Here is a 12359-nt window from a genome sequence, read left to right as displayed (position 1 = left end):
TGTTTGTACAAGTGAGAATAATAACACAATATTCAGAGCATCATTGTGGAAGCTGAATGTGTTCCTAGGTAATGCAGGAGCGTGGTGTGGGGCACATTGCAGATGTGCTGTTGGTGTTACTGCCTTTGCTTCCAGCTGGATGTAAACTCTACCTCCTCAGCATGCCTGCGGTTCATCTGTAATCTTCCATGATGTTGTTCCTGTCCAACACTGATTGCTAAGAGGGTTTTGCCAGTAGGTCCACCTTCCCTCTTTTATCTTTTTCCTCTAGTAGCTTGACGTGACTGCCCCCCGGAAGAACATGAGGCTTGGAACTGTGTTCCGAGGGAAAGTGTGCTTCCTAGAGCCCATGAGCAGAGTTTTAACACATTCTTTCACTAAGCAAACAAGGAGTAGAGCAATCCTTTACCTCTCACATACACATTTGTACTACAAGTACCAGTTGCTCAGAGCTGAATGTGGCTTACTGCGGGTGTAGATGAAACGCTGGGAACATTTTTCTGCAACTTGCTGCAGTGAGAAGTAAAGTTAGATTATTGACTGCATGGGGCTATGAGCCGAAGGTCTATTTGTTTTCATTATTAAAACAAATATGATTTGGGTTTATGTAGATTTGCCCCTTTCTACTCAGACAGCACTGAATATTCAGTAAGGATACCAATAAAGGCCATGCCAGCGATGGAGCCTCCAAGGCTGTCTCCTGCATGCTAAAAGACAGAGGAAACTTTAAGTGATTGAGAATGAAAATGAGAGATTGATTGGAAGCCAAATTATAAATTCATTTCAACTCCTGGCCTGCAGGCTGTGAAGTAACATTATTTGTTGTCAAGGATGGAAAACAACTCAGATGCAGGTCCAAGTGATTATTCCACATTGCCACTGGTGCCTCCCTGCCAACTGCAATTCCATTTGGACATTGATTAATTAGCCTGGCGAAGGGGGAAGAAGGCAGGGAGACAGCAGCCAGAAGAAGCCAGCACAGCCAGGCTGTGAGGTGGGGGTCACTGGGGCTTGGCCCCAGGCAATTGGCAGCCCACTTCAGTGTAAAACCCCTTGGTGACCTGGGATCAAAGAACGTGGATGGAAAACAGACCCTACAGTTCTCTATTACCTCACAGCTCTACTGGCTCAGCTAAGGCTAATCCATGTTCCAGAGAAAGTCTCCTCACTCAGTCCCCAGGAGGCATTCCCAGGGGGACAGGGGGACTGGTGCCTGCAGACCCCAGTGGCTCATGTCTTTGCTCTGGGGCTTATATAAACCTTGCAGGACTTTTTTTTTTTATCACTCCTGCAAGTGGAAATAACAGTGTGTGCCTGTGTGCGTTTGTGTGCACACACGTATTACTTGGGTTATAAGGACAGATGGGATGAAAATCACCAAAACTCTTGAGAAAGCGGGCTCTGTGTTAGCGGAGTGGAGATGGGTTCATTAACACATGTAACAGGTAGCTTCAGTCTTTTCTCAGGGTTGCCCACTGGTTTTCCATTGCAGAATATGTTGCCTTTACGTTTTTAGACATTCTGCTTCCATCTTAGCTGACAGGTCTGTTTCCTCCAATGAAATTCTTCCCAGGCAGGGACAGCGTGGTGTGGGCCCACTCCTGCCCACTCCGTGGGGCCTCGCTGGAATAAAATGAGCTCTGGGAGCTGTGCCGCCCTGCGCCGCCTCCTCCAGGAGCCTGGCGGAGAGGGCACCCAGGAGACCCAGCGCGCTGTCTTCCCGGGGGCTTTTGTTCCTGGGGAAGCTCGTGGCCGCGCGGGGCGCCCGGGCGCCCGACAGCGTCCCGCCCCGCCAGGCTGCGCTCCCCTGGGAACCGCGCTGCGGGCGCTGGGCGCTCGGCCACCGGCTGCACCGCGCGCTTGGCCGGCTGCCCGGGAGCGGGCGCGCCTCGCAGCCCTCCCCCCTGCGGAGCGCGTACATGCCTCCCTTCCTCCCCAGGAAAACTTGGGCGACGATTTTCTGTTTTCAGCATTTCATTCCGTGGCTCTTTTTTTTTTTTTCCTAAGCGGTGGCGCTGAGCGCGGTCCTTGCCGCGGGGGGCAGCACCTTCCCTCCGGACCCGACCTGGAAGCGTGTTGGACTCCGGCGCGGGTGCAGCCTCCAAAGCAGCTGTGAGTTGCGAGCTGCGAGCTGCGCGTGAGGCAGCTGGACACGTTTCTTCTTGGCGAGGTTAGTTTTTTCGTTTGTTTGTTCTTCTCCACGTGAAAGGGCTCTGCTTGGCTTTTTACAACCTTCTACGTGGCTTTTGCTTGTTTAAAACCTTGAGTTTTAATTTTGAAACAAGTATTCTTGCGTTTTACTCATTAAGCCAGGGAGGGGAAAATACCCGTCTTGCATTTTGGGAGTAAGGCTTGAGATAAATTATTCATTATATACTAGATCCTGAGACATTGTAGCACTTCGTAATGTCACCTGACTTGTTTTCCCCTTCTGTTTTAGATTCCTTTTCTTTGCAAGGAGAGAAGGCAAGACAGTTTCTACCTAGTGCAGGGATGATGTAGCCCACTCTGACCTTTGCTTATACTTCCAGGTAAGTGAGTCTGCTTTATTCGGTGCTCTGGAGATGTCTGACATATGCTAAATTTCATTTTGGTTTCAGTAGTTTCAGTAAGCTTTTATTTCGCGACAGCAGTACTTTTTTCCCCGAGTAATACAATTACTTGGCATTGAATCTTCCTTTTCAGTTTTAAAAGACTGGTAATCTACATTTAACGTTGCCACCTTGTGTGTGTGTGTGTGTGTGTGTGTGTGTATTTATCTCCCCTCAAAATGTCAAATGATTTAAATCAATAACAGCTAGAAGTGCTATGTAGTTCTCTTCAAAAAGATTCACTGAAACAGCAACCTTTTTTTGGTTCTTTTTTGCAAGTTAGGACAAAATAATAATACTAATCTTTCTAAAATAGGGTAACCTGCAAATGGTATCATAATTATGACTGTGCTACAAAATATTTAAATAAAGTGGTTTAGAAATCTAAGAATGAATTTTTTAAACTTACAACATCTTGGGGCTATGTTTCCTAGACTTCTTTGAGAGTAGTAGCACCCTACTGGATTATGTGGTTGGTTTCAGTCTGGGAACTGAAATCTCTGAAATACTGTTTCAGTACTTCTCTTCGAACTCATACTTTTGAGATTCTTTACAGTAAAGTATTTTATTATATCTGGCAACACTAAACTTAAAAAGGTAACAAAAAGCCAAAAAAGAACCTGAGGGACCTCGAGGATGCTGCAGTGAACAAAACTGTGAATTGAGAAGGTGTGGATTTGGTTTCTGCATTCAGCAAAGCAATTCTTAGTTTTTTTCTAGAAATGATTCTGGTGACATAAACATGGAGATAGGTGAGCGGGGCTGAAGCCGTGTATTCACCCTTGGAATGCCCTTCTCTATCTTCCTTCTTTAGTCATCACATTTCTGTAGTGATTTCCCTTGTGCTTTCCCATTTATTGCTTTTATTTTTATTACCACGATTAAGATAAAAGACTGGAATAAGAGCACTTGAACTGCATGGCACTAAAATGGCCTGGAGAGTACCTGGAGTTTTAAAAGGAGCTGTATTTGACTTACTAAAAACAGCAAGGCAAACAACCTTGACCGAAAGTTAGTAACACAAACAAAAATAATGGAAGAGTACTTCTTCACCAGTTCACTTTCTGAGTAGAAAAAGTCAAGGGACTGAAAGAGTGCAGTGATTGAGGGCCAATCTAAGGGGCACCGGGAAGTGTTCCCATCTTGGGTCTTGTGATGTTTAATGTTTTTGACTTTGAGTGGTAGAAAAGAGAGTAATATTAAAACCTTGAGATAATGTTAGAAAAGTCAATGCAAAGTTAGTGAAATAGGCAGCCAGAAGTTGCTCAAGTTCCACTTGACAGATGCAAAGTCAATGGAGATTTACACCCTGAAGTTAGGTTCTTAGAAAGTGTGATTGGCAGGTGGAAGGCGTTGTGGGCTGGAGTTAGAGACGGTCATAATGCTGTGGAACCTCAGTGCAAGTGCAGGGCATGTGGCCAGGGAGCCCAGGGTCCTCCAAGGAAGTCAGGGACAGTTGTCTTTCTCCAGGAACCTCATGTTACTTTTATGGACTCAAGGTTTGAAGGGTACACTTCCCAGGCCCCAAGAAACCCAAGATTCACCCGCAAAGATAGTGTGTTTTCTATCCGTTCGGCAGATGCAGCACAGCCCACGAGTGGGTGTAGTAATGAAGAAATCCCAGGCCAGGGAGTTAATTTTTTGATTCAGATGTTTAATAGCACTGGGCCATAAAAGTTTTGCAATCCGAATACCTTGTGTCCTTCATGGAGCGGGTCCCAGCCTGGTTCCTCCACAGCTCATTGCTATTCATCGTATATTTAGCTTCATTCAGTAACTTGTCACAGCTCATAGATGTATTTTCTGCCACTCCCTAAATGTTTCAGCATTTTCACATCTTAACTCCCTGCCTCCTGTCAGGAAGAGATGCACCGTTGTCTGTCAGTACTGTCCTTCCCTTTCCCTGTGATTTGATGCCACCTGTTCAGGTCTCCACACTTCCTGGCCCATCTCCTGCCTGCTCTCCCCTATTAGAAACTGTGTTGTCTCCACACTCTTTTTTTCTGCCTGGAATACTTTCTTCATGTCGCTCTTTAGAGAACTCCTACTCATCCTTCAAAGCTCATCTCCACGGCAACTCCTCCAGGGAGATTTTCCTGGTAGGCATTGCTTAGCCCTGAGACCCAGGGCCTGGCTCCTGTGAGGTTCCACATACAGGCATGGATATATGAGTGAGTGAGTGAGAGAATGAATGAGTGAATAAAAGCTGGAAAGTGAACAAAGAAGTGTCCTGTGCTGGAATCACATTGTGGCTTCTGCTTGCAAGATGGTCTTAGAAGCAGAGAACAGACCTTTCCTTGCTCAGCTGGTGCCCCACCTCCTCCAGTGTCTGGAAGTCAAGATTCCGTAGACCAGTACCTCGCAGGCTCGCAGTAACACTGCCAGCTCAAGAGCAAAATCTATCAAGTACCATAAAATGGTCACTGATCCAATCTTCTTGGGGATGAGGCAGGTATAAATATAGCTGTGTGCTGCATAAAGACATTTCCATTCCTGGCAGTAGTTGCCCCATTATATTATATCACTGAAGGATACTGTCGCCTTCGAAATCTGTGTTCAGTTTGCTCCATGAAGTCTCCTTACCATAATTTCTCAGAACTCACCCCCGTTGTTAGGTAGTACATGTATATAATATCACAAAACTATCTCATAGTTGCTTGGCATATTTGAAAAGCTGGATTATCAAATAGAGCAGTTTGTGTCTGAGTATGTAGCTTTCTTTTGGACATGTCTCTTTCTTTTAAGGAATTTTCATTTCTTGGAATGTGGCGCAGTGTGAAGTCTATAAGCTTTAATGAGTGTCAGCTTTGATCGCCTGTATTCTGGTTTGTACTCTGGAGTCATGGACTGTTTTCCACAGTTGAGCCACCCCAAGAGTTCACGCTGGCACTAGAGTGGGTATCCAGTGACATGTGCCTTCTGGTCAATTTTCACTTTTTCCTGTTGACTGATACTTGATTAGGCCTTGTTTCTTGTCTTTCCCATTCTGTTCAGAGCTTTGGTTACTGAGATTGCCTGTAAAGGGAATTAGGTCCAAACTTCCAAACCTGTACTTCAGCCTCTCATCTCAAGGGCTTCTTCTGCCTTTTCCTGTCCACTGTGCCTCCCTCATGCCTAACCTCCAAACTCTCCTTCCAGGCAGTGTCAGGGAAGGAGCCTTTGCTAGATCCCAGCCAGCCTGGGGCGGTTTGGCCATCGTGCCTATCTTTTGCCTTATTTTCTCCCATGTTTTTAATTATTTACCTGTTAGATTGCACCCTTTACCATCCCTGTCTCTGAAGGAGATACAGTCTCTACATTTTTAAGATCAAGCATATGTCTCTTCATAGTCATTGTTACAAGCAAATGTTAGGATGAGTTTCTGGTGTCTGGAAACCCTCGCTATCACTAGCATTTTCCTTTGCCTGGCCTGAGAGTGTACCTCCCTTCCCTGGACTTCTTTCTTTCTCTTTAAGCTTTGTCTTTTGGGTGCCACTATGAAGGGAAAGGATTTCAACTCAGGGTAGTCTCACTCCAGCATTAAGGCCTGATTGGTTAAAATAGTTAAATCGAAGATAGCAGAAGCAACTTGAGAAACCTTTTTCAGATGAATGAATTATCCAAATAGATTTCTCCAAACAATGGAATGATAATCAGTCTTAAAAAGGAAGGGAACTTTGACACCTTCTACAACCTGGATGAACCTTGAGGACATAATGCCAGGCATAGCAGGACAAACTCTGTGTGATTTCACTTATATGAGCTATCCAGAGATGCCTGTCTACAAAATAGATTGGAAGCTACCAGATGTTGGTGGGTAGGGGGCAGCAGGGACTTGTTCAGTGGGGGTGGAGTTTAGTTTTGTAAGATGAGTAAGTTCTGAAGGCTTGGTTGCAAATCAGTACTTAGCACACTGACTGTGAATGTACTTAATGCTATTGAGATGTGCACTTACAAATGGTTTCAATGGCAAATTTTACTTTGTGTGTATTTTATCACAATTCAAAGTAAAAAGAGTCAAAGTGCTTGCTTTTATGAATATAATTTTTCTTCACCAGAAAAAGAGTGTTTCTGTGATTTGGAGACTTCTTATTCTTTGAGCTTTATTTCTCCTTGCTTCAATTTTTAATCATTTGTACTTAAAAAAATAATAAACCTGTCATTTAACATATAATGATAAAAACAAACCATATTTATGTTGATAGATGGTCTGGATTTAATTTTAGACCTTCTTATCCTTTTCCTTATTGCTATTTTTGCAGCTAAAATCTGATTCAGAATTACTCACTTCCTCACCTGCTTTTCTTCAGTAAAGATAATAGCTCTTATTGCTCTTCCAGAAATACTTGTATGATGCTTAAAAAATTAATTTTATGATTATGAGCAGAAATAGTTGTTCTTTCACAAGCTGAGGGCCTGACAGACGCCAGGGCTTGATAGGATTGCTGGGAAGAAGCTAACCACTTCAGGCATTTTGCTTTTTCTCCCTCATCATGGTAATAACCCTTTCTCATGGAGAGCATGGCTCTAAAAGTGTCAATAACAGTATAATTTTGAAAGAGTGCAATTTTGAAACGTTCAGCGAAAACTTAGGAAGCAGTTCTCTTTGCACTGCAAGGTCCTGATCCAGGATGAAGAATCGTTCTTGAAGAATTTTAAAAGAAACTGGACTCCCAGCAGGCAGGATTCTGTGAATTGAGACAGGAGGTCAGGCAGAAATGTGAGGGAGCTGCCTAGTAAGGTCTAGGCTGGGATGGGACTGAAAACTACAGAGCAGAAGGTAAGCAGAGATGTATAAACCTTCCAGAAATGTATATAGCTCATTGTGACTTAGATTTTTATGTTACAAACATAACCATAGAGTCCAGCCCTCCTCTCATAAAATTTATCTATTTAGCAAATTTCTAATCTAAGTTGATACTTGAAATTTTTCTGTAGCGTTCTTTAAAAATTACACTGATCAGAACTATTACTTAAGGATCACATGGAAACATCTTACCAAAGTACTGTATATTTTCACCTCTCCAGAGTCACACTGAGTCTTCTTGTGTGCCTTGTGGTTACCAGGTACCAGTTACTGGATTAGGACACAGCCTCTAATGAATGTCTCAGTAATCCACAGAGAAATGAGAAAAAGAGTATATTTTGTTTTCAAAAAGCCAGTGCTCCCTTCAAAGGAGTAACTTTTACTTTGAAGTTCTGCCCTTTTTTTTCTTATTAAAACTGAAATCTTTTAAGGTGGATAATTATCCAAATGATGGTTAATTTTTAAAGCTTTACTTATTAGCAAAATAAAATGGGGAAATTATTTAGCATTCTTGGTTTCAAGAAACAGAAATCATCTAAGCTAATACAAGTCAAAAAGGAATTAATTAGAAAAATGTTCAACAGAATTGATGGAAATGCTAAGAAACTGAAATCTCCTAATAGCCAAGTTTGTCCAGAACATACAAGTTATGTACCAATGAGTAGGTTTTGAAAAGGAAAATAAAACAAATTAATACATACTTTATATCATTAAACTTCTCATGGTAATTTCCTGAAAAAGGTCTATTTATTTTATTTTATTTTATTTTATTTTTTAGCAAAGTGAATGACAGCATTTACCTATAGTCTTGGAAAACTCACATCTGTCCTAATTTGAGTCAAGACTTAACATTGGAAGGAGTATTGTGATGGGCATGGATTAACTAAGTGCATGTGTGTATTTGTCACTTTTCTGTTGCTGTCGCAAAGTACCTGACACCCACAATTTAAAGGAGGAAAGGTTTATTTTTGCCCTCAGTTTGGGTCCCCATTTGGCTGGCTTTAAGTCAGAAAGCAAGGCTGTGACTGACTCCATGGCAGCCAGGAAGCCCAGAGGAAGAGGAGGACCTTCCGTGTCACACCTCCATGTCCTGTCTCTTTAGACCTAACCGCACATTCAGCTATGAACTGGGCACTGCTGAGTATAGTGTCAGAATGATCGTCACCTTCCCAAAGCTCCACCCCTGGACCCCAGAAAATTTGGGAGACACTTTAGACATTTTGGGACACACTGTGAGTCACCTGTTTTTGTGTTCCATGATCAATTAACCTTTCTTCCTCCAGAAGGAACTCTTTGTTATAAGTCTCAGTGTTCATGCCACCTTAATTTGACTCCAGATTACTTATTTTACAAGTCAGTACTGGGTTGCTATGGTTTGGATCGGTTTGTCCCCGAAAGAGTCACATGGGAGCTTGGTCCTCAGTTTTGTTAGGAGGTAATGGGGCATTTAGGAGGCAGAGTTTATTGAGAGTCTTTGGATCATTGAGGGGGTACCTTGGGGTAGGATTAAAATAATTCTTGTGGGGCTCCTTGGTTAGTTCCTGCGGGGCCATGCCCTGGCCTCTCTGGCTTCCTGTCTGGCACTGTGATCTCCTCCTCTTACACATGCTTCTGACAGAACATTTGCCAAAAGATCCTCACCAGAGCTGAGCTCATACTGGCACCATCCTTTGAAATTCTAGGACTGAAACCTAAACAAACCTGTTTTTTTTCTGGGTACCCACCATCAGATACTTGGTTATAGCAACTGAGAGCAGAAAAATACACATATTGTGCATGTTAAATATTTCCTGTCTTTTCTCCAGCACTTGATATTTGACCACTGTCCTTGGCTTATTTAAATCACGTCCCTTGGCTTATTTAAATCATGTGCTAGTAAGCTCCTGTAGTACTTTTCATACTTCTGTAGCTATTTTTACATAGTCTTCTTAAGCACAAATGTCCCCTAATATTCCAGAGTGTATAACTCTCATTTGCATCATCTTTTGGTTTCTTTAGGTCTAAGTAGTGATGTTTTATCTCTTTACTGCTGACTTCCAAATTTGTAACCCCAGGTCACCTTATTCTCCTAAGCTGTGGACATTGGGCTCCCTTTACCACATATCCCCAGCACCCCAACTCTTTACATCCCCAGCTAAGTCCCTGCATTCTCCCTCCCCTGTCACCAGCCTCATCCCCTTCTTTCTTCCACCTAGTTACTAAGCCAGAAATCCAGAAGACATGCTTGGCATCTGTCCTTACAGCACTCACTATGCTCACCTGCCCTATCGCCAAGCACTAGCATTTTACTTTCTATTTCTCTTAAACTTTCAACACTTGCCTCATATTCTACCATCTCTGGTTAGTTCAGGCCCTTATTTATTACTTAGCACTTGGGCTGCTCCAATGCGGTCCTTAACTTATCTTCCTGAGGCCCCCCTCTGCCCTATAACCACCCACTCTGGCTTCGCAGTGGGTCTCATGAGATGCATCTCTGCTCGTGTTGCTCCCGGTTAGAATCTGTAGGGGCATGGAGCACATGCAGTGTGAATTTTAGGCCTTCCTTTCCCCTACTTCCTGTTCTCTGGTACATCAGCAATACCTAACCCTTCCTAACATTGCCCACCTCTTCCTTCGACCAGTGGAATTGCTGTTTCATCTCATTGAGATGCCTTTCCAAACTTATTGTCTCATCCACTTCATACTTATAGGTAGTACAGAAGTTTATATCCTGTTGGTTAAGACTGATGACAGTTTATCACATACTTACCATGTTCAAGATATTTTTCAATCATTACCCTGAATCCTTATCACTCCAAAAGATACCATTCATTGCATAGACGGGCCCTTCTTTCTGGCCATTTTCCCCTGGGCTGAGTTTCTAGGCTAACTTGCTTCTTTTGCAACTCTTGTGAAGTGTTGTTATAAACATTTTTGTTTTGTTCTTCTTTCCTATTACTTGTGATTTCATAAGGGCCCTGATGGTATGTGTGCACGATGTATGCATGATGCGTGCCCTGTATTAGGTACCCGATATTAGGTGCCCAACAGTAATAGGTATCAATAGTGAGTGGGACCCCTACTCTACTGATAAGAAAGGTGGTAAAAAGCGGGGCAAAGGATTTGACCCTTCCATCAGTTCAAAACAGTATCTGTTTCTTCTTCCTTTGATGGTCTCTGCCTTCCCTCTCAGAGAGATACTTCATTTTTTCCTGAAAAAATTCATGGGAGAAACTAGGGACTAAAAAGTTACTATACAGGAATGAAAGAAAATAGTTAACTTTGAGACAGTAAAAATTATATTGCAGAAATCACTCTTAGTTAACCTGCTTACTATACTTCGAATTACCCTTTATCAAATTATTTCATTTTGGTTCGAGGAACACCAGTTTCTTCAGTGTGCCTGTTGTTGTCTTTGTAGGATACATTCTGGTGGTTGTCTTCTCTTTAAAAGCAAACTGAACTAAAAGTGTAACTAAGCATTTCTCTTCCAGTTTCTGCTTCTTTAGCTTAAAGGCATATGTGACTCTGTCTGTAGCTCCCCCCCACCCTTTTTTTCCTGGTTTGGAGTTGTGACCACTTCTGGTCTGTTCTGAGAGTCAGTTTGGATTGACAGTAAACCAGCACAAGTTACTCTCTCTGCACTTTATTTCTCCACTTAAGAAAAAAAGTTTTGGAGTTATAAGGATTCAGAGTAATAATCTGAATTGGAAAATACCTTGAACATAGTAGGCACGTGATACACTGTTACCAGTAGAAATGAACAGGATATAAACCTTTGTACTATTCTAAGTGGGGAAAGCAATCTCTGCTCAGTACTTCCATTTCCGCTCTCAACTTGCATGCTTAGAAGAATTCAATTATTTTTTGTAAGCTAATTAATTACACAGAGATTAGCTTGAATGTCAGCCATGAGCAGACATTGTGTAAGATGCTGAGGATTCAGGGAGGAATGTGACAGTCATCTTTGAGGGACAGCCCAGAAGCATAGACAGGGAGGGAACTTACAGTTTGGGTATAAGTTGAGAAAGGGCACAAGACATGAGCTTCAGGAGCAGGAAGAGGAGCCTCTGCCCCTCCTGGATCCGGAATACAGGAACCAGTCCCCAAGTGATGCTTCAGCCAAGTTCTTATAGACAGTGTATAGTTATTACCTTGGTGGACCGTAATGAACTGCAGGTGTCTTTTAAATCCAGATGCCTGTTTTTGCTGTGCTCCAGTTTGTTTGACATGAGATGAAAATCATTCTTATTCACACTCTATAAAGAGATCTGCAGACACCTTTAAAAGAATAAACTTCTGACCTTCAAGTATGGCTTGGGGGCGGAAGTTCTCAGTGTGGGGTGGAGGGATCAGCTGGAATTTACACCCCACAATGTGGTCCTTTAGTTCACCTGCATCAGTCTTCCGGGCGTACTGGGGAGCAAACAGGAGCCCTAGGGTCCTCAGTTATGGACCACTATCATTAGAAGGCTCAGTGTTGTGGGTCCACCCACTGGTGTACTCCACATGACACTGACTTCACTTCCACGTGGCACACGTCAGCAGTGAGGCTGCCTTCAGGCTTGACCTCTTCCATCCTTTTCACTGTCTGTGCATGTCATGTTTTACAGCGCTTTTAACAGCCTGGTGGCTGAGAACCACTTCTGTGTGCTTGTTACCCTCACGCTACTAATAAACAGTGAGCTTCTTGTCACAAGACCAATGATTTCTGATACATATTCCCTTGATCGATGGTGCAAGTATCCTTCTTAATTACTTAAGCAGTTGGCTTCTTGCATCCAAGTAGAGACACAATACATTAAAAGCTTTTCTCTAGAAATAACCCCAAATGATAGGAAATTTTCAAAACTAAGAATAAGGCGAAGAATACTCATATACTCTTTTTCCAGATGGACCTGTTGTTAACTATTTGTATCATTTGCTTTTCATGTGTACTCTTTCTCTCTCCCTGTAATCCTCCTCTCTCTATATATAAAAGTACATACATGTTCTGTTGCTGT

At 42.8% G+C, this 12359-nt stretch overlaps 1 protein-coding gene across 7 annotated transcripts in view; it reads left to right on the top strand.

Moving 5' to 3' along the window:
- Positions 1-12359, top strand: part of Csgalnact1 (chondroitin sulfate N-acetylgalactosaminyltransferase 1) — a 315999-nt gene that overhangs the window by 141454 nt on the left and 162186 nt on the right. For 6 of the 7 annotated variants that reach the window (XM_063234828.1, XM_063234830.1, XM_063234827.1 and 3 more), the window contains 2 exons: positions 2008-2170; positions 2441-2531. The exons of the other annotated variant lie outside the window; for it this stretch is intronic. The gene's annotated coding sequence lies outside the window, so the exon portion shown is untranslated. The remainder of the gene's footprint in view (positions 1-2007; positions 2171-2440; positions 2532-12359) is intronic. 7 annotated transcript variants of the gene reach the window in all.

Source organism: Cavia porcellus, unplaced genomic scaffold (genome assembly GCF_034190915.1).
Source record: "Cavia porcellus strain 051 isolate PalLab524CR breed Dunkin Hartley unplaced genomic scaffold, mCavPor4.1 scaffold_24, whole genome shotgun sequence".
In the NCBI taxonomy this organism is placed as follows: Eukaryota; Metazoa; Chordata; class Mammalia; order Rodentia; family Caviidae; genus Cavia; species Cavia porcellus.
This window is presented reverse-complemented; position numbering and strand designations above follow the sequence as displayed.